This window comes from Molossus molossus, unplaced genomic scaffold, assembly GCF_014108415.1.
Source record: "Molossus molossus isolate mMolMol1 unplaced genomic scaffold, mMolMol1.p scaffold_m16_p_4, whole genome shotgun sequence".
Taxonomy (NCBI): Eukaryota; Metazoa; Chordata; class Mammalia; order Chiroptera; family Molossidae; genus Molossus; species Molossus molossus.
The window spans coordinates 18,350,584-18,377,926 of record NW_023425377.1 but is presented as its reverse complement, the minus strand read 5'-3'; positions in this window follow the sequence as shown (position 1 = coordinate 18,377,926).

The window sequence follows — 27,343 nt, the reverse complement described above, 5'->3', positions numbered from 1 at the left end:
AGATATGCAAAAAGTTCTAGAGATCTAATGTACAGCATGGTGATGTTTAGAATAATAATGTATACTTGAAATTTGCTAACACAGTAGATGTCAAGTGTTCTCACGACATACACAAAAAAGAGAAACTGTGAAGTGAGGATATGTTAACTAGACTGATTGTGGTATTCATTTCAATATATATGTGTATGAAAATACCACATTGTACATATTATGGATACAATTATTATTTGTCAGTCATGTCTCAGTACAACTGGAAAAAACAGCCGTAACATATTTTGTGTAAATACTTTCTCTGTAAGCTTCATCAAAGTAAGAATAATGTTTTATGCTTCTTTTTATTCTCCTTCCTATAGCATTTAGTAGCATTTATGAATGAAAGAGCATGTGCTTAGTTAATAAACATGAATCGATACCCACAAAGTGTAAAGTGACATGCACTTTGTCCCTGAGATTAGATAGTTTATTTGGATTAATAAAATATACATGTTTTTTACCATACAGCATACAGTTAATAATTGTTTATGTACTAGACATTGTAATAGGTGCTGATAATACAGAGACAATAGATAAATATCCTGCCCTCAACAAGTTCCCAGCCTAGTAGAGCTAACCCGATGTTAACTCAGGGTATTTGTTGATGTAGAGGCAGGCATCAAAGGTCAGATGTTATGAAAGCCCAGAGGAGTCAGGAAGGGGCTGGGGAGGGAAGGGAAGTTGGTAGGTAGACAGAAACCACTTCAAAAAGAACAGATATTGAGTTAGAGGGTACAGCATTATGTCTAGGTGTGATCAAAGTAAAACATGACAATGTAATAGTGATAATAGGACGCATACATTCTAGTGCTTTTGAAAATATGTTATGAACAGAATGCTCGTTTTTCATACTTTGCATTTGGTACAGCCAGTAATCTTGCATATAAAAGCCAGGTCTGATGTTTGACAGCATGAACAACCCCTGTCCAAAAGGAAAACTTGAATATATGTTGTTTCCACTGTGAGCAGTTTCAGAGGGACTTAGATTTCGATTATACATCTCAAGAGAAAGAAAGAAAAAAAAAAGGTGAAGTGATGATTAGCCTTTCATAATCAGTGGTCTGTCCATCTCAAATATCCACCTCAGATAACACTGAGGAGGATCATCAAACCAATTATTCCAAATATGTCTACATAGAAGATCCAGGAACCCAGAAAAATTGGGGCAGAAGAGGGTATTTTTCCTTTTCAGTGTCACCATCTCCTGGCAGCTTCTGAAATGCCATATCAACAGTCCTGCTTAAATAACCTAAACTAGTAGGCACACTTTGAAAAGTAAAAAAATACAAACAACTCGGTCATCATCATTGTTACTTTCGCCTGACAATGTATTGCAGAGAGAAAGTGCTCACTTGCTTCTGCCTTATCTTGGGCTTCTGGAGAATGAAATTTCCAGCAATATTTGCATTTATATAAAATTTGTTTTACTGCATGTCTTAGTGGAGGGTGTTGAAGCTACAAGGAATAGATCTTGATTCTAATGATTTACTCCCCACATAGGCAATTTGTTGGAAAACTACGTGGGTAGGTCATAGAATTTGAAAGGAGGAGGTCCGGCTAGGCTTTGGGTGGGGCTGGAATGAGGATCTGGAGCTCCCTGTGCATCTGCTTCCTGCAGCCGAAGATGGTGACCTTAGTTCCCAGCTCACATTAGGTCAACCCCGTCAGAGATTCCAGATTCCCAGAGGAGAGAATCTGACTGATGGGTCTTCAGTCACGTGTCTGTGCCTGGTCCAATCAGAACCAGAAAGATGGGTTCATTTGGCACAAACTTGACTACAGAGGTGTGTGTGTTTGTACATCTGTGTGTGTGTGTATGTGTGTGCTTGTGTGCACACAGCCTTAGACTTGATCTCAGCCAGAAGGCCGAGAAGCGATGCACACCACCCAAGAAAGGGTAAGGCATGGGCCAGGTAGGGAACACAGGTGTTGTGTACTCTGGAGGAAAGCATTCTAGATATCATCAATGTTATAGTTATTTATAAAGGATATTCCTGTACTGAATATGGAAGGGGAATGCTGGGGCATTAAAGAGTAGAGACAAATTCAGGGGGGAGGGGAGGTTATTAGGCAAGCTTCCAGGACCTGCAGCTGAGACTCCAACTCAGCTGTAGCCTTCTGTGAGTGCTTTGTCAGGGAGGGTGCCCAGGGGCAAATCACTCAGCAGGAAGGCTCGGTGATTTGGGATGTTCCCCTCCGAAATGGCTGCCAAGTGAGCTTTCTCATTCAGAACCAGATAAGGCATACTAGCTGCAGTTTTCCCAGAAGCCTCTGGTGAAGACTTTGGCAGGGAAGCCACATTCTTTCTCTGCCATCTGAGACCTCCTAATGGGCAGCCCCAACAGGAGAATTCCTGGTTTCTCTTTTCATTGAGATGGCCCTGATCAACCAACAACTCCAGGGCTCTGCCTGCATCTCACAGTTGCCATTAAGGATGTAAATCCTGGGAGCATGGAGTACTGCAGATGCCTCTCTCCACACGTAGATAGCCTCCTGAGAAGTTACATGGAAATCAAACTTGCATTATTTCAGTCATATTTTCTCTCTGCCTTGCAAAGTATTTTTTTGAGACACTTCTGCATTTCTGATTAATCTTCTACCAGCAATAGCTCTCCATGTTTTGCTCTCTCAGGTTCCCTATTTTTTGCTTTCTCTCTTGAGTAGAAAAATGATTTATGAACACACCTACATTTCCAGCTTTCCTGCTCCAATACTCTGTGCGAGTGTCTTTGAGCATGTTAAACTCAGACTAGCTAATGATACCTCTGTGTCCTTATCAAGGTCCTTTTGCCCCGTCACAGAGCTTCCTTGCCTTCCCCTGTGCAGAGGGGTGGTAGAAATGCAGGCTCTCGGATCAAAGCATCTGTGTTCCTGTACTTATCAGCTGTGTGACTCAAGCTACTGAACTTCTCTGTGCTTCAGTTTTTGCCTCTATAAACTGTGGGTAATAATATCTGGAATTGTTTATAAGGGAAAAAGAGATCATATATGTGAACCTCCTAGAACATTGTCTGGCATATGGTAAATTTAATAAATGCTAGCTAGTTAGTCTAGTTATTGCTTGTCTCCATGAAGGGCATTATCATTTACTAGAATTCCAAGCCAGAAAACTATTGTTGATTCTCTTCTTTGCCATATTTCCATCAATTGTTCATTGTAATATTTGTAATAATAATGCTAACAAGAATACCGGCATTCAGTGAATATTGAGCATTCACTATGTGCTAAGCTTTAATTTATACTGAGCACTTTATACCATTAGCTTATTAAATTCTCTCAAAATCACTCTTTCTTTTATTTTTTAAGACATAGTCTCTGTCTTAAATGTTTTGATTGCTTTATTTTTTAAAGAAAGAGAGAGACACATCAATGAGAGAGAAACATCGATTGGCTGCCTCCTGTATGCCCCCTCCTGGGGATCGAGCCCACAACCCAGGCATGTGCCCTGACCAGGAATCAAATAGGCAACCTCTCGGTGCATGGGATTATGCTCAGCCAACTGAGCCACACTGACCAGAGCCACTCTCTTCATTTTAAAGATTAGAAAAGTGAAGGTCAGAGAGATGAGGCAACGTATGCACCGTTACACAGTTAGTGAATGGCATAGCCACAGTTTAAATTCAGGTTCATCTGACTCCAAAGCTCATGCTCTTAACAACTACGAGACTCTGTAACAAAGTCAGTCCATTTTGTCTCTGAAATATCTCTGGACAGTTCCTTCCTCTCCATCCCAGCTTCTACAGATCTCTCTTCTGATTTTAAGGCAATTTTCTGTCTGGTTTCTTTCCCCACCACCCCCAGCTTCTCCTTACTCAACCTATCCTCCAACCTCCTCTTGAAGTTGTTTTTCTAAAACTTTCAGTAGATCACACACTTTCAATGGTTGTTCACTGATGCAACATATTGCTTCTTCACAAGAAATCTTTCCAATTCCACCCTTGTCCAGTCTTACCATATTGCCATTGATTCTTCTAATGTCCCTGGCTCTCCGAACCTCTATACCTGTGTACAGACTATCGAGTCTACCTTATCAGGCGCATTCTCCTGACCTGGCTAACTTGCTGGTCCTCTTAGACCCTGTTGAGATTTCTGTCTTTCCTCTTTCCCGGCGCCTCTAATCACAGAGTGACTGGTTTCTTTTCTCTGCTCTCATAACTCTGTATTCACACACCTGCACATTGTTTCTCATGATACAATATATACTCTTTCTCCATATCTACCTCCACCACTAGACTGAGTTCCTGAAGGCAAGGAGCATATCTTAGTCATCGTGTGGCCCTAGCCAAGTACCTGGCCCATCTCAGGCCTTTAGGTCTCCATAAGCATTAACTGCAGAAAGGAACCAGTGAATGAACTCACCTACATAGAGACTGTTTAAGTAACCTCGCAAGGTGTTTGTGTGTGATATATATATATATATATATATATATATATATATATATATATATATATATGTGTGTGTGTACTTTTTTGTAGAGTAATTAAAAAAATAAGAGTGGTTCCTGTTTCATTTGTAATCCTTGTTAAGTTTGGGATTTGGGGGGTCATATGTTTCCTTAAAAATGGGATATATTCTCATACTCCAAGAACTAATGTTTCTGTAAAGAAATTTAGGACTCCACAAGAAAGTATTATCCTTCTCTGAGAAAGGATTTTCTTTTGAGTTTTTGCTGCATAGGACATTCAGGAGGTGGTAATTAAAGTGATTAACAAGAGAATGTGGGTGTTTAAATAATCAGCTTAGCAATTATTCATCAGAGGTCTGTACCTTCTAGATAGGTGAATTGTTCATTTGTACACATTTCATTAAACCTTAGACCTTATTTTCAAAAGATGAGTCAAGTCAGAGAGATCTTCTGAATGGAGGTGGTTGGAGGAAGGAGTGTGGGGACGGTGGTCAGGAGCCGGCTTCCCACCAGGAATGTTGCAGCATCAATGCTTCGCTGTCTCTCAGAGTCCCCTGGGAGTAACAGACCCTGTCGGGAGAGGAAAAAAAGAAGGTCAATATTTGGAGAATAGTACATGGTGGGGCAAATCAGGTTTATAGTTGTTCATACGGAAAATGATACAATAATTAATAAAGAACAATATAAGAATAAACTCTATGCTGTGTGTACTCACAACTGTAAACCTAAGTTTGTCCCACCCTGTATTAATAATGAGCAAAGGTCTTCAGTCTTCCCTGCTGATGTTTCTGGGTAGACTTTGGATGCAGAACCAGCTCCTGAGGCCTGTTGGTCGGGAGGCTCAGTTGTCAGGTTTTCCTTATTTCTCATTTCCGTGTCTCATTCTGGTCACTACTCACTCAGCCCAAGTGTGTCTCTTCAGTTCCTGTGACTACGAGTGCACCAGAACTTTGGAGCTGAAGTACCTTGGGCAGTGAGCTCTTTCTCCTTGGGCATCAGTTCTTCCCATTGGTAAAGTGAGGAGGTGGGCTTATGATGCCCACTATGCTCCAATTTCTGAAACAACAGTAGTTATCTCTCCCTTTTTTCCCCACCCAGCTCTTCGTGATGATTATAAATTCAGTAAAGGAGTTGCCAAATTCCAGAGAAAAGTCATTTTAAGAGGTTTTATGTTTTGTTTTAAATTTATTTTTATTTTTTAAACTCATGTTTATTGTTGAATATATTACAGATGTCCCCCCCCATTTTTCCCCATTGACCCCCCTCCTCCCTAATCCTACCCCCACTCCTGCCTTCCCCACACTGTTGTCTGTGTCCATTGGTTATGCATAAATGCATAGAAGTTCTTTGGTTTATCTCTTTCCACCCTCCCTTCCTTGAGGTTTATCAGTCTAACAACAAATTTGTACTTCTTAATTCCTTTATCTTTTTCACCCATCCCTCCAGACCCCGTCCATCTGGCAAGCAATCAAAAGTTCTCTGTATCTATGAGTCTGTTTTGCTTGTTCATTTTGTTTATAGATTCAATTGTTGATAAATATGTATTAATTGCCATTTTATTGTTCATATATTTTTTATCTTTTTCTTCATCAAGTGATGAACTCCTTTAGCTTTTTCTTGTCTGGGAAACTCTTGATATGTCCATTGATTCTAAATGATAGCTTTACATGATAGAGTAATCTTGGTTATAAGTTGTTGCTTTTCATCATTTTGAATATCTCTCTTTTTTTTTTTTATTGATTAATTTTTGTTACAAATGATTCTCCTTTTTTCCCCCACTGATTCCCCCCTCCCCCTTCCCTCCCTGCCCCTTCCCCAGATTGTTGTCCATGTCCACTGTTCATGCATACATGCATATAAGTTCTGTGGTTCATCCCTCTCTCACCTCCCCACTCCTTAGGGGATTGTCCTCAAACTGTTATGTTCATTATATTCCACAAATCAGTGAGATCATATGAAATTTGTCTTTCTCTGTTTGGCTTGTTTCACTTATGATGATACTTTACAGGTCCCTCCATGTAGTCTCAAAGGATAAGAGATCTTTCTTTCTTACCGCTGCGTAGTACTCCATTGTGTATATGTACCACAGCTTTTTAATCCATTCGTCTACTGATGGGCACTTGGGCTGTTTCCAGATCTTAGCGATTGTAAATAGTGCTGCTACAAAGATGGGGGTACATATATTCTTTCTGATTGGTGTTTTATGCTTCGTAGGGTATATTCCTAGAAGTGGGATCACTGGGTCAAATGGGAGATCAATTTTTAATTTTTTGAGGTGACACCATATTGTTTTCCATAGTGGCTGCACCAGTCTGCATTCCCACCAACAGTGTACTAGAGTCCCCTTTTCTCCACACCCTTGCCAACACTTGTTGTTTGATGATTTGTTGATGGCGGCCATTCTGACAGGTGTGAGGTGATACCTCATTGTTGTTTTGATTTGCATCTCTCTGATGATTAGTGATGATGAACATTTCTTCATATGTCTCTTAGCCATTTGTATGTCCTGTTTAGAGAGGTGTCTATTTAGTTCCTCTGCCCATTTTTTAATTGGATTCTTTGTCTTCCTTTTGTGGAGTTGTATGAGCACTCTATATATATTGGAAATTAACCCCTTATCTGATATATCATTGGCAATTATGCTCTCCCATACCGTGGGTAGCCTTTTGCCACTCCTTTCTGGCCTGCAAAGTTTCTTTTAAGATGTCAGCTGACAGTCTTATGGGAGCTCCTGTGTAGGTAACGAACTGTTTTTCTCTCATTGCTTTTAAGATTCTCTCTTTGTCTTGAACCTTTGGCATTTTGATGATGATGTGTCTTGGTGTAGACCTTTTTGGGTTCATTTGTTTGGGACTCTCTGTACTTACTGGACTTGTATGTCTGTTTCTTTCACCAAGTTAGGGAAGTTGTCTGTCATTATTTTTTTCAAATAGATTTTGAATTTCTTGCTCTCTCTTTTCTCCTTCTGGCACCCCTATGATGTGAATGTTGGCATACTTGAAGTTGTCCCAGAGGCTCCTTACACTGTCCTCATTTTTTTTTTAATTCTTTTTCACTGGTTAATAAAATTATACTTGTTTCAGGTATACAGTTCTACTATACATTGTCAGTATATTGTATTGTGTATTTACCACCCAAAGTCAAGTCTTCTATCATCATTTACTCCCTTTACCCTCTTTTGTTTCCCCCCATCCCCATTTCCCTCTGGCAATCACCATACTATTGTCTGTGTCTATGAGTTTGTTTGTTTGTTTTTGTTTTTGTTTTTTGCTTAATCCCCTTACCTTTTTTACCCAGCTCCAACCCCTACCCCCTCAGTAGCTGTCATTCTGTTTCTGTATCTATTAGTTTGTTTCTATGTTGTTTGTTGGTTTGTTTACTTTGTTCATTAGATTCCACATACAAGTGAAATAACATGGTATTTGTTTTTCCCTGAATGGCTTATTTTACTTAGCATAATTCTCTCCAGGTTCATTTATACTGTCACGAAAGGTAAGATTTCCTCCTTTTTTATGACTGAGTAGTATTTCATTGTGTAAATATACCACAGCTTTTTTACCCACTCATCTGCATTGTATTTTTTTATATACCAATAATGAAGTATCCGAAAGGAAAACTAAGAAAACAATCCCATTTATAATTGCATTGAAAAATAAAATAAAATACTTTGGAATAAATTTAACCGAGAATGAAAAAGATGTCTCAGAAAAGTATAAGCCACTGAAAAAAGAAATTGAAGAAGATACATATAAGTGGAAGCATATACCACATTCATGGATAGGAAAAATTAACATTGTTAAAAATCCATACTGTCCAAAGCCATCTATAGTTTCCATACAATTTCTGTCAAGATACCAACGACATATTTCACAGAACTAGAATATTCCAAAAATTCATATGGAACCATGAAAGACCACAATTAGCCACAGAAATCTTGTTATTGTTTTATTGTTATACTTCTTTTATACATACACTTGTTATTGTTTTATTGTTATACTTCTTTTATACATACAGATCTTAGTTTCCATTATCTGTTGTTGTTGTTGTTGTTGTTTTGGGACCTGTGTTGTGTCCACACATAGAATATGATACTTCCACATTTTCCATTTTAAAAAATCCATTCACACTTATTCTGTGGACCAGTAAATGTGATACTCATTCTTAGGAGTCCCAGGCCAGGGATCACACATATTTTCCTATTTCTCTGTCTCTCTTTTATACTCCATCTCACCTACTTCCCTAAGTCCTTGCTCCTTACCCTTTACTCATACCAGCATGTGAAGATCCTGGCAAGTAGAATTCCCTCTTCTCTTCTGTTTCTTACATAGGAGGTGCCTTACTTAGTTAGTCTGCCTTACCCGGCCCTGTGGAGCTTTGGTGTTGAAAGTGTTTCTCCATCTGGCCCTGGATTGACTTCCCAAAGTTCTCACCATTCCTGCAAGGTCTACATGGTCTCCTCTCCCCACATTTTCACCTCTTTAAATAGCTGACTAATCAGATCTCTGACAAATTCTTTTTCCCGTGCCCTGCTTGGATTTTTGCTCACTCTCCTAGTGATCACATGAGTTTCATGATTTTAATTACAGGTTTACACACTGATAACTCCCTGGTTTTGATCTCTAGCCCGGACCCATCTCCCTAACTCCTATTGATTATTTAACATTTCTCTTTGGATATCTAATAATATACATCTGAAATGTTCTATGTCCAAGACTGAACTGAACTTCTGATCTTTCCTTCGAACCCCTTCCAGTGTTTCCAGTAAGACAGGATGTCAATTAGTGTCAAATGCTGTTGATAGCTCAAGTTATATGATGACTGAAATTGACTATTGGATTTCCCAATGTAGGAGATGGTGTTAACCAATAGGGAAAGAATTGAAAGCTTGATTGGATTTAAGAGGAAACAGAAGAAGAATTGGAGACAACTTTAAGAGTTTTTCAATAGATAGGCACTAGACTCATGGGGTGAGAACTTCAAAAGCCATGTAAATGTCTATAATCACTAGGTTGTACACCTGAAACTAATATTGCATGTCAACTATAATTGAAAAATTAAAATTAAAGAGTTCTGCAGTGGAAGGAAGTGGTAGCAGGTGAGGGAAATGGTTTCAAACAATTTTTAACAAAGATTGCTGATATAGCAGCATGTGTATATGCTGATGACAACTGATCCAATAGAGAGGAAGCAATTGGAGTGAGAAGGAAGAATTGCTGGAGCTGTGTCCTTGAGTAGGTGAGAGGAGATTGGATCTAGTACACCAGTGGGATGCACTGGTCTGAGAAGCACAGCAGTTTATCTGTTGTGATAGGAGGGAAAGTAGAGTGAAGGATACAATGAAGTCCATGGAGTGCAAGGATAGAGTTAGTTGGGAAAGTGAGGTGGTTCTCTGTCGAAATTCTCTTCCAATTGCCTCATTTTTTTTTTTTCCCCCCCAGGGACATAGGAGGCAAGATCTATTAGCAGAATGTGAGGGTGGGGGTGAGGTGTTGAAGGACTGAAGAGGGTGAAGTGTAGAAAATCAAGTAGTTGTCTGGGAGGGTTGGAGAGTAATCCAGCAGGGAAATGTGGAATGTTCGCCTTGCCTCATTGAGGGCCCCTTGAGTTCTCTGCACAAGAATTTAGTGAGACCATGGTTGTCTGCTCTTCTTCGTCCATGACAACCTGGCATATGTGGTTACATTGATTATGTTGATTAGAATACAGGAAGTCAGGGGAGACCTGGGAATGTAGGGCTTCTTGTGGTGACAGATGTAAAAAGGGATAGAAAGGCGTAATGAGATTCATGCTGCTGGACTTGGGTCAGATGGAGGTAGAGGAAAGCGTAAGTGTTGGGAATCCGAGGGTTAGGCTTCCCTCTTGAACCTCAAGGTGGAGGCAAGGCAGCCTAAGGACAGGCACTTGGAGAATAAGGGGCTTCTCTCTTGACTCCTGTTGAAAGGGCCTGAGGAAGTCCGATCTCAGGTACTGAGGTCTCCAGTTGGAGGCAAGAGTCAGAGGTGGTTGAGCCTTATCCAGACTCATGGATGCCCCCCTGACCTCTGTTAGTGAGGGCGTGCAGGGGCTCTAAGACCTTTACTGCTTCCCAGGAACACAGTCTCCCTACTCCTACCACACAAGGCGCAAGAGTACTGTGTCCACGTGGGTTTGGACTTTCCACAGGTAGGATTGGCATTCTGTGTTCATTTCTCAGGTGGTCAGTACTCTCAGGGAAGTTTGGAGGTTTGATGAATTAAGTGCCCCTCCACTTGGTCCTTTGTCTTCAACTACATTGCAAACCCATTCTTAGCGGGAGTTTCTCTTTCATGCTGAAATTTAATTGTAAAGTAAAAATAAATGGAGTTCTTTGACTAACTAGAGGGAGAGATGGTAGTTGGAAGTTCTCTCTAATGGGTCTGCTATTTGAATGTAAAATATTTGAGCTTGTCCATCTGCTGTCAGGAGTTCATGAAATAACAACAGTGCAGACATCACAATCTGCTGTCATCTTTCCATCTTTACAAATGTCCTGGTGGTAAGTGAAACCTTGCATTTAAATAAATCCGTTTGGACCTAATTTCTGCCTTTCACGCTGTGAGAGAGCTGTCACATCTGAAGTGTAATGACTGGATGATTTCTTGTAATGGCACCAAAAAAACCCCTGAAAAACAGATTTGAATGTCATCTAAGTAAATTCCCTGTGGGATGCAGACCCATTTAGAGATTATTTTTTTCTTTTGGCTTTTATACAACAAAGCGGGAGCATGTTGCAAGGAGCTAATATAAAGCGGTGTCTGAGGGAGTAATAGGCAGGCGGAAGCCTCACAGAGCCCAGAAAATGAAAAAACTTTGACATTATTTTAGTTAAACGTCCCCATTTCCATGGGAGAATTGACCTGCAACCACTGTCTGAGATATGTAGCCTTTGACTTCCGCACATTTCAGCACATTCTGTCTCTCACACTTTGATGTGTCTGGTAGGTCGACCATAAAGCCTCGATTTTCCAAACTGATTGGTTTTCCTACACTCCTCTCCATTTTTTCTCTTGTGAAATATTAATATGGTCCAGAAATTCTAATATTTTAACATCTCTACAAGGTCCTCAGCCCTTCATCAGATCTCTGTTGACTTTTAGGTTGAGTCCATTGCTCATGGAATAGAAGACAATGGGTTAGGATGAAGAAGCAAAGCATCTGGGTTTTAGTTCCAGCTCTATCACCAGGTAGGGTTGTTAACTTCAACACCTTAGACTTTTGGACTTCTCTCTCTTTCCTTTTAAAATGAAGGAGTTGAAATAAATTAATCAACTCAAACTATACTAATTCCTTGAGTCCCAGGGCTCTTCAGAGATGCTTCAGGGGTACTGTGGGGTTTGCCAGCCTTGGAGGGAGGGTTTTCTTCCCCACCCGTCACATAAATTAGTGTTTGGAGAAAAAAAATAACCCCAAAAGTAAAGTTCGAAAATCAATATTTTTGCTAATCTGTAAGAATTTTTTCTAAGTTCAATATCCTATCATATTGTGACTCTTTGTTTCCTCATAAAAGCAATTTTCAGCAAAACTGCATATTCAGTTATGTGTTTGAACAAAATGCTGATGCTATATGGTGTGTATTCTAGGAAGTGATCGGAAACCTGCAGCGACTTACTCCCTCTACACCCTAAGTTCCATGAGGGCAAGGATCTATCTGAACCATTCTGAATCGCTAGTATGTAGTCCATAACAATACACAGTAGATGCTCAACAAATCCCAGGTGGATGAATACATAGGTAGATAAATGAACTCAGGAACCCCATCCTGATGCTTTGGGTTTGAACTCTTAAATTCGACTCTGAAGCCTCCTTCCATTGACACTTTATATCAACTCCCCTTTCTTCTGTTCTCTTCTCAGTTGGTAATTTCTGTGCCAGGGACACTTTTGAGCAGTTCACACGTGGGTGAAGTGTCCTTGATACCCAAGTGAATACCAGATGGCTTTGGAACCAGTGCACACTATAACTTAGAGAACATTTTTCTTCAACAGCCGACATGGAAAAAATTGAATGGAGTGGTAAAAGTTATATGAACAGCTCCCTAGTACTTCTTCTGTGCCTCTGCATTTGTTTATTAATTCATCTGTTCAGTTATTTATTCACTTACTCCTTCTACAGACTTTTCTTTTTTTCTCTGTATTTGATTCTATGCTAAGGAATGAGAGTTCATCATCTTTAAAAATTTATTTTTATTGAGATATAGTTGACATACATTGTATAAGCTTAAGGCGTATACCATATTGATTTGATACATGTATATGTTGCAATATGATTATCACCACTGTTGTGTCAGCTAACACCTCTATCATGTCGTATGCATCATTTCTTTTTCTGTGGTTGGAACAACCAAGTGAGAGTCTCCTAGAAACTTTGAAGTTATAATACAGTGTTGTCTCTCATCACCATGCTGCACACGAGCTCTCCAGGACTTATCTCCTAGTTACAAATTTGTACCCTTAAACAACCTCTCCCCAATTCCCCCAGCCCCAGCTCCTGCCAATGACCATTCTACTCCCTGTTGTTACTTGTTGTTCTCTGTCCAACTTATCTACTTAGCATAGTGCCCGCAAGGTTCATACGTGTTATAGCTAATGACAGGATTTCCTCCTTTCTCATGGCTGAATCTATTCCATTGTGTGTGTGTTGCAATGATTACCACCACTGTAGTGTTAGCTAAAGCCATAATCGATATATATCCACACAGTTTCTCCATTAGCAGACACTTAGTTTGTTTTTATGTCTTGACTATTGTGAATAATGCAGTAGACATGGGAATGCACACATCTTTTTAATACCCTGTTTTCATTCTCTTTGCTCATATACCCACCAGTGGAATTGCTGGATCCCATGGTAATCTTATTTTTACTGTTTCTGAGGAACCTCCGTACTGTTTTCCATAGTGGTTGAGCAATTTACAGTCCCACCAACAGTGCACAAGTCTCCCTTCATTTCTATGTCTTTGCCAACACTTGTTATCTTTTTACAATTTTTGAAATGAGGCACACACTGCAAAAGATATGATAAAAAACAGTCTAAATAGATGCCATGAGAGAGAGACAAGAATTCTTTGAGAGCCACACCAGTGAGTATTTCCCCTGGTTAAGAATGTCTGTTAGATAGTTGCTCTCTAAAGCAGTTAACCAATAACAATGCTTAAACAATTTTTGGTAGGCGAGCCCAGGGTTGGCGCAGTATCCAATGTGATATCACAAATACGTACTTCCCTCACTTCGCCTCTACCACCACCACCATTTCAGCTGTCTACACTCAGAGTAGCAAAACAGCTCCTGGAACACAAGAGTCACAGACTCAAGGTTTTGAAGAAGACAGGCAGCTGCCAGTGAGAAGTTCTCTCTTTTTTAAAAAAATTAATTTTAGAGAGAAAGGAAGTAAGAGGAAGAGAGAGAGAGAGAGAGAGAGCGAGAGAGAGAGAGAGAGAGAGAGAGAGATACATCTATTGGTTGCCTTCCCCCTACACCCAGACTGGGGATTGAACCCATAACCTGGGTACGTGCCCTGACTGGAAATTGAATTCTCCACCTTTCAGTGTAAGGGATGATGCTCCAACCAACTGAGCCACACCAGCAAGGGCAAGGAAGTTCTCTTAACACAGCTATTATTGGGATGGAAGACTACTCTTAGATGCCCCTAAGTGGCGATCTCTTCTGTCATTGGCTAGAGCTGTGTCACATGCTTATCTCAAGCTGCAGAGGAAACTGGGAAATTGAGTATTTTAACTTGTGATGGGAGGCCAGTAAGGAAGAGAGATGGTGAAAATGGCTATTGAGGAGACAACTACTAGAAGCTACCAAATTAGCAAAGATGTTGCCCAAAAAGGTGATATTTGATCTACATTTTGAAGGACTTTCCAGAGCTTGCTTAGAGGAGACTTGAAGGAACATTCTAGGCAGAGAGACAAGGGGTGACATGCAACAATGAGGGGTTATGGAAAAACTCCGCTTGTTTGAGGATCAAAAGAAAGTTCAGTGTGGCCATGGGGTAAGTTGTCATGGGGAGCATGGCATTAAACAGCCCTGAAAAAAGACATCTAGGTAGATGTGTCTGCTATGTTAATGACTCGATACGTCATTCTGATTATAACTTCCGAGTGGCCCCTGTTCCAGTTGATAACCCCAGGACAACTTTGGGGGAAATTATGTAAAAGAGAAAAAACATCACAGCTTGCCCCGAAGAAATCAATTTTCACGAGAAATAAGCTATCGAATTAGTCAAAAGGGGAAGAGGCGTAAATAATATCTGTGTAGCAGGTAATTTTATTTAACCATTCAGTGTATCTTCCCACTCATCCCAAGGCTTTGAGAAAGTGATATGAAAGAGCATTGTTGAAAAATCCTCTATTTTTAGAAATGCTATTAGTGGAAGTAGCACTGTAACCTTTTCCTGCTCTTTCGGTGTCATGCCCATTAATTAACACCTCCACCCCAAAAGAATGTGTTTTTTCCTGGGAGCTGGGATGATACTTTAGAAGCACACTTTAGGTGAGAAATTTTAAGAAAAACAAATCAGGATGATTTAAAATGGCTCTTGGCTTTACCTAATTTCCTATTTAGACTTTTTCTCTCCTCCCTGATCACAATGAGTTAGAATTTATGATATGCTTTCTGAAGGTCGGTGTGGTTGATACTTACCTTTGCGAGATCTTTGAAAACTAATTAGATAACCAATTAAATGGTACACGGTGACTGTAGAGGAATGAGTGTCAACACTGAAGACAATGAAGTTTTAAACACGTTGGAAATTCCCTTTTGCAGGCAGTTCACATAGAATTTGGAAAGAATTCTTAACTAGCCATTAAATCAGGATTCTTCAAAAGACTCTAATGAGAAAAAACGGCCATTCACACTTGAATTGATGAAACTATGCTTCTTTATAGCATTTGTGATTTGCTTAGTAATTAAGATGGACTTTCCTTTATTTGTCAAAACCTACTACAACTAAGTGTGCATTGTTCATTTGGGGTCTTTCGTGGAAACAGAGATTTTTTAAATTTGGTGTTCACATTCCAGCATAATCAAATTCCTGTAAATCTTCCCCAATCTTTGAAAGCCAGTAATTAAATTTTTCTAGAAGATTCTTGCACTTGGGACTTCGTAGACACCCCCTTTTCATATCTACTAATAAAGCATCAGAGAGTAGAGTACAGAGAAAGCTGATTAAAACAACAGCAGCAAGAATACACACAATTTTTATTTTTGCAAATAGTCTTTGATACAGATGTTGGAACGTGTCCTAGTAAGAATTCTGGTCCAAAATGTAGAAGTAAGAGTTTTAATAGGACATTTCACAGGAGTGTACTGAGCCCTGGGAAAATAAAGCAAATTATGTTTTCACTGTTCAATATAAGGTTTAAGAAAGTATTTAAAATTATTTTTATCACCAAATATTGGAGTTTGGGGATATATCCCATGTTTCAAAAGGTTGTGTAAAATACAAAGGAAACAAAAGTTGAGTTAGTTCTAAATGTCTAGCTGGGTATGCCAGTCAAAAGGAATGGCAATATGCCCTGGCTGGTTTGGCTCAGCGGTTAGAGCATCAGCCTGCGGTCCAGAGAGACCCAGGTTAGGTTCCCGCTAAGGGCACGTACCTCGGTTGCAGTTTGTCCCCGGCCCTGGTTGGTCATGTGGGTGGCAGCCACTCAATGTGTCCCTTTTATGTCCATGTTTCTCTCTCACGTCGATGTTTCTCTCTCTCTTCCTCTCTCTCCCTCTCACTGTATCTGAATAAAAAATGGGAAAATGTCCTCGGGTGAGGATTAAAAAAAAAAAGAATAGCAATATAAATTAAAGTGCGAGGGTTGGCGGGACCCCTGAAATTAAGATTCAGAAATTGAGTCAGAAGCTCTGTGGGCTGGAAGACTAGGAGCTCGGTTCACAGCTGGGAATAAGAAGCCTAGAGAAGCTCAGTGATTTGCCCCCGTTGCTTGAATAGTAAGTGGTAAGTCAGATCAAGGACAGAGCACGTCTGAATTTCTTGAGAAAGTTAACTAAATCCAGTGTTCTTTTTACAAAGCCAGCTGGTGGTGGAGGCAAACCTGACCTCACATATCTGAACGCTTCAGGAATCTCTTATTTGGCACTTAGCCAGGAAGATAAATTGTTTAAAGTGTTTAAAAGAACTCTTTGCATTGCTAGCGCACTTTGAGTCCCAGATGGCTTCCAGGTCTATTTCAACATTTAATCTTGTTACTTATGAACCTCATTACCTACCTATAAGCTGATGGTCTATCCCCACTTCATGGATCAGCAACAAAAATGAGATCGTAATGGCTTAGTGGGGTTGTACCCCAAATAGTGGATTTCTCCATCATAACTATTTATAGATTTTATGGGGTCTCTCTTGCCTCTCTATTTGTTCATGAGTTGGTTAAAAAAATTAGGCAGTCCAGCACTAAAGATTTAACCAATTTGAAATTGTAGACTCCCACAGTTTTTACCTCTCAAATTCAAACCTTTTGATTTGAAACTTCTTATGTTGAAGTTGTTTCCATCACTTACCATGTGTATTTTATTTATTTTTCAGCTTTAAAAAATATTTTTATAGAATGTATTGTGGTTACACTGGTTAATAAAATTGTATAATTTTCAAGTGTACAATTTTAGAATACATCATCTGTATATTGTATGTACTGAGTGTTCACCACCCAAAGTCAAGTCTCCTTGCATCACTATTTATCCCCCCATTGTCTTCTTCTACCTTCCCCCACCCCCTTCCCTCTGGTAATCACCATACTGATGAATGTGGATGGACCTAGAGGATATTGTGCTAAGTGAAGTAAGCTAGACAGAGAAAGACAAACACCATATGATTTCAATTATATGTGGAATCTAATGAACAAACAAAATAGAAATAGACTCGCAGATACAGAGAACAGACTGACCGCTGTTAGAGGGGAGGGAGGTTGGGGGACCTGGGTGAAAAGGTAAAGGGGTTAAGAAAACAACTGAGAGACACTGTGTGTATTTTAAGCAAGCTACGTTTCCTCTCTAAGGCTTGATTTCTGCATTTGTAAGAAAGGGAACAGTAGTTGTAACTAAGTCTTAAGGATGTGATTAAGATCATGTTTATTGGGCATCCACTATATGTACACACAGCGAGGGTTCATATAAATATTAGTTGGTGTTGTTAATAATGTTTTATCCTTACACTCAGAAGTTATTTATCTATACTTTGAATGATAGCAATTTTAAGCTGGAAGCAATTATGGTCATCATCTATGCCAACACTTCTATGGTACAGCTGAGGAAGCACAGGGTGGTTAATCAGTTTCTCAGGGTCGTACAACAAATTTGTCTGTAGATGAGTATAATCATTAAAATATGGTCCTTATAGATATAAAAACCAGGTCATGATCCCCAACTTGGCCCCTTAGTTGTTCTGTGACCTGGGCTACTGACTTCACCTCTTGACCCTTGGTATCCTTATCAGCCATTTGGAGATAATACTATTCCAATGGGATTATTGAAAGATTAAATTTGATAATTTAACACAGTGCTTGGCATATAGTATGTGCCCAATAAACATTTTCTCAAAATTAAGGATATTACCATTATGCATTCATAAGCAGTTGTAGCAGTAAAATTATCCAGATAGGTGCCAAAGTCTGTTTTGTTCTGTAAACCCAACCAATAATAAAGCGCCTTTTAATGTGGGGCTATTAGCTGGTATTTTGTTGAACAGAATTATACACAGACAATCTAATTTCTCCTGAGCCCTATGTCTGCACTTCAAGTATTTTCAACCCAGACTTTCGGCTATGATTATTTATGCATTTGAACTAAGCAATGCTGGAATATGAAGAATGAAGATTAGACTATTTCCTCACAATCTGACTTTGTTTGCTGTGTAAGTTCATGCATTCTTTGCTGCAAAAAACATAGGCTGCCATGCCAACACTTCGCATGCAAGCTGCAATCTGTGTTTCCATGTGCTTCCCATGGGCTTCGCTGGGTTCTCAGCCAGTCTCTCTCTCTCTTCTTTAATTTTCTCCTTTTTCCTTTTATTAGCAACTGTCTGTTTTTACCCATATATTCATGTACGAACTTGAAAGGAGAACTTTTTTTTTTTTTTGGACCAGCTAATTACTGTTGTTAACATGGGACAAGGTTTTTGTTGTTGTTGTTGGTTTTGTTTTCATCATGGCTCTCTGAACTACCTGTCCATTGGTTGACCTTGAGTGAGTAAAACTCCATTGGTTCAAGCAGGGCCCACCCATTGTTCAAGGAGAAGCTAAGTGTTTCTTTACTAAACAGGAACCCCTAGGGGAAGCACCTGCCCAACCAGGGACAGTGAATAGAGCAGAAGCTCTGATGGGCATGGGTCATCAATGAAAAACAAAGCTTTTTTGTACTAACCAATCGATTAATGGATTAATTCCTAATTAATGCTAATGGTGGAATACAATGTAATAAAGATTCATAAAACACCGTCCTGCGGGGCTCAGAGCTACAAACAAGTTACAGAGAAATAGAAGTCCTCGGCGCATTGTATTTCTTTCGGTCACTTCGCTTCAGGTATGTATCCAGTTTCTCTCTGGTTTGAGCAGAAAACACTTTGACCTCACTGTCGATGTTCTCTTAGGAGCAAAGGCCTTCGGAAGCAGAGTTCTCAGCAGGGCTTTGGAGCTCCAGGTGTGTGTCAGAGGCTCGCTGCCAGCTGCGTGCATGTCCACCTTGCCTCCCCAGCTAGCAGAGGTGGTGCCCTGAGTGTTCGTGCTGTGTGTGACCATGCATGTGCGTGAGAAAGGGTGAGATGTGTATGTACGTGCCTTGGGAAAGGATGTCTTTCTTTTCCTCCCACGGCCTGACTTAAATCACAAGGAGAAAGGATTTTGAGAAACATGTGTGATATATTTCTGTAGCTGTCGGGGATCGTCTTCCAATGAGGAGCTGGTTCCCCTGGCAACCAGTGTTGTAAGTCACTCCCTCATGACCTGGCCCAGTCTTGATACAACAGAACTCACCACTAAGTTGTGTAATCAGCTTCTTTGCAGAATTTCTGCCTTCTTTTGTCATTGTGGTTAAATTCACATAACATAAAATTAGCCATTTTATCCATTTGAAAACAATGTGATGACATTTAGTACAGATACTGTGTTGTTCAATCATCAGCATCATAACCTCTTTTTAATAGTTCAAGTAACCACACTTTATTTACCTATTATTTTTGTTTGTTTGGATGTTTTAGTTTTATATGTATAAAATGCAATATTTTAAACAGAGTAATTATCTTCTAAGTGCCTATGTAGGATGTAGGTGAAGGTATTTTCCAGGCACTTTTTTTTTAGGGAGAGAGAGAGAAACATCTATGTGAGAGAAACATCAATCGGTTGCCTCCCACACGCCCCCTACTGGGGATTGATCCTGCAGCCTGGGCATGTGCCCTGACTGGGAATCGAACCGGAATCTCTCAGTTCATGGGACGACGTACAACCCACCAAGCCACACCAACCAGGCTCCAGGCAGTTTTTTAATATAAAGTATTGTACTCATGATTTTCCAAGCTCAGAGAGAGAGAGAGAGAGAGAGAGAGAGAGAGAGAACGCACACAAGAGATGTTGACTCTGGCCTTACTTTTTAACTTGTGATTTTTATAATTATACTCTTTTAATAAGACCATACTCTCAAAGAAATAGCATGAAGTAGCATCTTGTCGTTTGACCTAATATGGTCCGCTTATGTGTGAAACATCATCCTTCATTTTATTTATTTATTTATTTTATTTTTTTTTAATTAATTACTTTTTGTTGCAGATGCTTCTCATTTTCCCCCTACTGATTCTCCTCTCCCCCTCCCTCTCTGCCTTCTCCCCAGCTTTGTTGTCCATGTCCATTGTTCATGCACACATGCATATAAGTTCTGTGGTTTATCTCTCCCCCACCACCCCCTTTTCTGGGGATTGTCAGTCTGTACCCCACTTCCACATCTCTAGGACTACCCCATTCCTCAGATAGTTATGTTCATTATATTCCACAAATAAGTGAGATCATATGATATTTGTCTTTCTCTGTTTGGCTCATCCTTCATTTTAATTAGCCATCATACCGCGTTTGACCGTGCACAGGAATACCTGCTCACAGGTCGGGAAACCTGCACTTACTGGTTGGATGATCTTGAGCATGTCAGTTTCCTTCTCTGAATTTCAGTTTCCTCATCTATAAAATGCATGGAATTTCGCCATTCAACGCAGATCCAAGTCTCTGCCTGTCACTCTAGCATACACTGGAGAGTCTGCAAAAAGAACTGCATCTTTGCTTTATGGAGGGGTTGTGGAGAAAATCGTGTGTTATGATGAAATAATTTCTTTACAATATAACATTGTGCCAACACAAAGTGTACTGATTATTATTAGTATTCCCTCCGTAACTTTGTCCCAAGACAATGGAGATGACACTCTTCACTCTGGCCACCTAGGATCTTTGCATAAGAAAGTATAGACATACTCAGATGACCTTCACACCCACGAGGATGGCTATACTTGACTTAGGGTGGTGGCCACACAGTGCAATATACAGACGATGTATCATAGAGTTACACACTTGAAGCCTATATAATTTTATTAACCAGTGTCACCCCAGTGAATTTAATAAAAAGGAAAAAAAAAGACGTAACAGCAGATGTGTAGATATTATAACTCCTCAGCCCTGCTGGAGGAATGTAACGTGGTATGGCCACACTGGAAGCAGTTCGGCAGTTCCTCAACGTGTTAAGCATAGAGTTACCCTCTGACCCAGCACTTACACTGCTGTGTATACAGACTCAAGAGAATTACAAACATATGTTCACAGAAAAACTTGTACGTGAATGTTCACAACAGCATTATTCACAATAGCCAAACACTGGAAATAACACAAATGTCCATCATCTGACGAATGGATACCTAAGATGTGGTATATCCATATATTGGAATGTGATTCAGTAATAAAAAGAGATGCAGTACTGATATGTGCTTAGAGCATGGATGAACCTTGAACACATTCTGCTGAATGAAAGGAGGCACATATGAAAGGTCATATGTCATTTCATTTATTTGAAATATTTAGAATAGGCAAATTTATAGAGACAGCAGATGGGTGGTAGCCACAGGCCGAGGGGAGCGAGAAACGGGGAGTGTCTGCTAATGGGCACAGGGTTTTGGGGGGTGATGCAAATATTCTGGAGTTAGTGATGGTGGTTGCTTAACTTTGCAAATGTACTAAAAACCACTGAGTTGGAGACTCTAAAAGGGTAACTTTATGGTATGTAAATTATATCTCAATTTTTTTAAAAAACACAATAAATAAATAAAATAAGGATTCATCATAATGGCTTTACCTTTCATCCATCTTCCCAGGAACTTTGAAAGAAGGGCAACTACCCTAAGAGAAACACTTGGAACTAATACTATATCAGTCAGGGTTCAGTTAGAAAAGCAGAAACCCTAGATGACTTACATAGGATAGGTGAGAGCTGGTTACACAGTCGATAGGAGGCTGTTGCTTTGGTATCTGGTGTTGAAGTCTGGAGTTGGCCATGCGGACAGTTGGGAATGGAAAATGGATTTGAAGCAAAGACAAACTGCAGGGAAGGACCAGAGCCCACGAGGACAGATGGGCCCGCATAGATCTCTCATTATCTTCCAAGCCTCCAATTTTGAGGTTAGGGATGACCTGCAGGAGAAACTGATGCCCTTTGTCCAGCAACTAAACACACACAGGCTGCAGCCAACAGTGCATGTGCCCTGCATCTACCTTCTGAGCATAAAAAGGTGACGACTGTGTCACTGTTGTCCTCCAGCTGCCCGGTGAGATGTGGGAATCATAGCTTCTGTTTGGCTAACTTGCCACATTAACAAATATACCACAAAAACTAACTTTTAGAAAAGATGCAAAAGTCATCTTAGGGAAAGACCAGATTCCTAGCCAGAGTAAGACCGTTTTATCTAGCACAGGGTATATGCTTGGCAATTATTAGCTAGTGTTAGCTTTCTGGGTATGTGTGCTCAGGGCAGCTGTCCATCACAAGGGACACTGAACACCAAAGGGAGCTTAGAAAAAGGACTCATGGGGGGAACTTGGCAGGACCCACCCTGTTCACCTGAGAGGCAGTGCCAACTGCGGGCACACCTGGCTCTGTGGTGCACGCAGCCCTCTCTCCACGTACCGTGGACTCCAGCCTTCTCTTCATTTCACTCGGCTGTTTCTAAAAACCTGTGGAGACAATATTTGACTCATTCCCTGCTATATCCCCAGTGCTTAGTATGATACTCAGTGTATAGTGTGTGCTCAGTAAATACTTATTGCACTAATGAGTGATAAACACTGTTTAAAGTGTATTTCACTTAATAGCCACCATTTTTTAGAGTAAGTTCTGGTTGCCATTTTATAGATGGGGACATTGAGGAGCTGACGAGTTTGCTGGACTTGCACAGAATCAGACAGCGGGTGACAGATTTTGGACCTGTTTCCACATAATTGCAAAGAACACATTGGCCGGGATACCCTTGCGAATCCCTGGCCACACCGCAATTAGTTTTCTCCCTGGTTTCTACTCCAGTTCTTGTGAGCTTTGTTCTGTAACTCAGCATCAGCAGCTGCAGATGAGCCTGGAAATCAAGCTGCAGCCTGTCGGAACTCCTTTGGGCTGAGGGCCAGACCCCGGACAGTGACACTTTCACCAAATTAATCACCGTGTGGCTGGCTGTCTGCTCTGTCAGGGGGAAGCTCTCTGTCTTCAAACTTAAAAAGGTGCAGTTTACCTGCACTGTAGTAGGTACCCGATACACACCTGTGAAATGAAGGAAGGAATGGCTACATAACTTGCTTCATAAATGTATTATAATGGAACACATGCCCTGCTGGGGATAAATTATTAGTGGCCTCTTCATTCATGAAGGACGCAGAAAGAACGATTTCATTTTTTTAAATCATTGATTAGCTTGAGGCTAACCATCTGGTGACTGTTAGGCTCTGGAAGGTGGGGGATCATCTGTCTGCGGTTGTGTGTAATTCTCCAGATGCTCTGGAAGGGTCCCCTGCTGAACCCCTTTAAGGAACAAGGTGTATCCTCCTCCTCCTGTTTCAGAATGGAAGTCTAGTCTCAGCCTGTGAATCATTAAGTGCCAGCAATACCCATCACTATTTTATTCCAATAAACCTTAAAGAGAGTTGATATGCTTAGTAAACATTTGGAAGTTAGAAAGGATGCATTTTCCGAGGGGATCTCACTTAGTACCTGGTGGAAAGCGGGGTCCTCCTATAACAGTGCTGTAGGATCTCTGTAAATAACCACCCCTTGTTTCTCCTTCCCTCACCCACTGTTCCGCGTGCCCACGCAGTGATGTTACCTGATCGAGGGGGGCTTTCCCTGTGGCTAAACGTCTGTCTTCATGTTGCCAGCATGCTACTTGAAAAACAGGATTATAAGAACCAAAGCCGAGATGATGGAGTTTTTCAGACTGGGATAAATAAATAATAGCGGCTGCTTCCAACAGCGAGAGAGGAACGTCTCTCTTCAGAGACATCACAAACTCCAGCTTCCGAGAACCACTCACAGTTCCTGCCGCTTTGTCCAGGCCCTTACCACAGCGAGGGGCACTGACACTTGACCTTAGCCCAGTAATCAGGTGCATCAAATTCTCTAAACAGCCTCACAGATGAGGCAAAGTTTTTCCAATATTTAGAATTCTTTTTTTTCCAGGGAATTCAAGATAAAACAAATTATTTCTAGAGAAAGATTAATGTTTAGATCAAACCACAGTGCAATGTTTTAATGTTCTGAGAACAAAAGGCAAACAATAGTCGCATTTAGAGCAGGTTGGCGATCTCATATATGCTCTTTTTTTTTTCCAAATGGAAAATATTCAACTAAATACCTTTAAAACAGAAAGTTGTATAATACGTGTTAGTGGTTTTCAGATTTTAAACTCTGGAGAATACGGAGCGTGACAGCAGGGTGAGGTTGGGAAATGTCTGTGGATGGTAGTCTAGATCCATCATCATACCTGCTCGGCCACACCCCAATATCCTTGACTAACGCAGGGTCTCTTTCCACCATTTTATAGATTGGGGTTCTGCCCAGTGTGTCATTAAAAAAGAAAACTTTCTCCACTCATAAAGAAGTTTAAAAATCAGTGATTGAGAGAACAATGCAAAAGACTTAAATCTCCTCTTCCCTCTTTTACATAGTAAGTTCTGCAGGAGTCTAGAGACAGATTTTAATAAAAGGAAGCCGAGTGAGAAATTCAGGAGTGATAAGTAAGATGACTGACAGGTGGAATTAGGGAAGAAAGCCTATCTTGGGCTTTGGTCCCCAGAAGGTCATTAGATTCCCCAGTTCGGGGACTTCAGCCGAGATAGTGGCTTGGCGGTAGCATATCATGTCAATCCCGATAATAAAATATGTCCACCAAGGGCCACAAGAAAGCACATCACCAGGATGACAAATGTGAGGGAGCCTGTGGGAGAGGACAGACTAAAAGACTGACTGCCTATGGAATTATTTGTCCTCCTCGAGGAAAACAGGAATAATGGTAACTAATTTGTCACTCGGTAATCGGCGGAGAAGAGAACATGAATCATGAGCACCAACAATTCCCAAGCATCGGGGAGTGTGCTGTCCAAGTGAAGATACCCCTCAGCCCGGTGATTCATTTGTGTTGTTTCTTCAATTGCTTTGTAACCTGCTGCATAAATATTTGGGCTTTGTTGCTTGGAAAGGAGAGCGGGGCACCTTCTGCATGACAATTGGAAGGAGATGATTTCAGGGCCTAATTTGGTATTTAGCTCCTTGCTCCGTCCGACTTCAGTGGCTCTCATTTCACAGATGAGTAGGATGAACATCGGCCGAATAGCAATGCCTTCTGCGTAATTACCTGTGTGATCACCACCACGATGCCGTCGTTTGTAGAAGGGCCCCGGCCCCTCTCAACCTGTGAAGTCCAGGTTTATGTATAGGTTCTTGAATTTGGACCACCATCGTCCACTATGGCATGCAAATTTCCAAATCTTTCCCAACAACTTCATCTCTGTATTTTATTTTTTAAACGTATAGGAGATAATCATCCTTATATGCATATATCAAGTATATTTCCCCAGAGGCCCACCTAAGATTACGAAATCATAAGCAGGGATACATGGAATAGAATCAACATCCTCTCGACGTCAGTCACTTCTGGGTACAAGTAAGCTCACAGTGGCAGTTGGATCTCGTACACTGATTCTTGCTCAGACCTGTTTGAGTCCATCGTCCCACTCACTGTGAAGTCTTTTCCAGAGTCCTGGGAGTGCCTGAGGGGCTTCTCTGTCACCCACACTCAGCACGGTGGCCACTGCACCCTCTGCTCAGGAAGGCCTGTCCTCCGCTGTGGCCAGCACCCGTGAGAACACAATGTCACAAAGTGGCATGTCTTGAAACTCCAAAACTGTGTTGTGGAGGAATTCGAGCCCAGCCGTGTGGCACGAAAGAGAGGGAGTGGCCCTGCACCGGTCAGTGTCACTTCTTGCTGGATGTGGGCCACACGGGCTCTGCTGTGCCCTGTGTCTCACAAGTCTCCTGTGACAACGACCTCTTCTGCTACCTCCTACAGCCTTCTCTCTAAATGGGGTGGCCCTCATTTTGGGGTCTGGGCAGCCTTCACCACACTGTCCACTCAACCTCTCGCCTAAGGATTTGGGGCATAAAAGCTTCCTCTTTCCAAGTGCCCTTCCCCTCCGTGCATGAGACGTAGGCGTGAAGCATGGTCAACGACTTCCCTTAGTCGTTCTCAGCTTTAAGGAAACTAACACCTCCCTTCTGTCTGGAATTTCACAGTGAGCGTGTGATCTGAGGGCTGTTGCACGCACCGTGTCAGAGAGAGGGCGGAACACCATGCCTGGCGAGCCGGAGGGGACCCAGCGGGGCCGGGAGGCCTGTGCCCTGGGCTCAGTGCGTCCTTAGCCCCCGCCCTACAGAGTCCTCTTCCCGCTGGCAGGAGCCTGCGAAAGCACGCACAACGTGGCAACTACTTTCGACATTTTCCTTTTAACGATCTGTGCTTCCCACTGGGCCACAGACCTTGGGTTCTGTCCAGACGGTGTCCAGGCAGGTTCCTCGGAGCAGTGCCGGACGGCGGCCCGCGTGCCCGTGCGCAGTGGCTCAGGCCAGGCTGCCGCCAGGTCTCTGCTGCGCGGGGCCGGTTCCCAGCTCACCTCGGAAGCCAGGTTTTCAGGTCGAATCATGACTTCCCCTCATTATATGACCTTCACTTGTTCTCACTCATTTTATTTATTTATTTATTTTTAACTTGGAAGCTTTGTTCATTGGTCGGCTTCCCTCCCTCCCTCCCTTTCTTTCCTTGTCTTCCCTTCTTTCTAATCAGTGTCCTTGTTTCCTGGCGTCTTCCTACCCCAGTTCCCTTCCAAGCATTTTATTTTATTTTACTTTTTAATCCTCACCCGAGGATATATTTTCATTTATCTTCAGGTAGAGAGAGAGAGAGAAAGAAACATTGATGAGAGAGAGAAACATTGACACGAGAGACACATCAACTGGCTGCCTCCCGCACGACCCCGACCAGGGCCGGGGATGAACCGCCACCGAGGTACGTGCCGTTGGCTGGGATCGAACCCGGACTCATTGGTCTGTGGGCCGATGCTCTGCCACTGAGGCAACCATCCAGGGCCCTTCCAAGCATTTTAATTGCTCACATCCTTACTCTCTGATTATGTTATTTCTTCCTGAAATCTTCACTTCCTAGCTTCATTCTTTCTACCTTTTTTTGCTCTTGACATTTAAGTTTAGAAAGATGACTAACAGTTTTCCTCCTAAGGACCCTTCCATGGCCAAAAATCTATACTGTTAGTCATGGATTTCTTTCTCATATTATTTACAGCAGTGGTATGGTAAATGTCTTCCCAG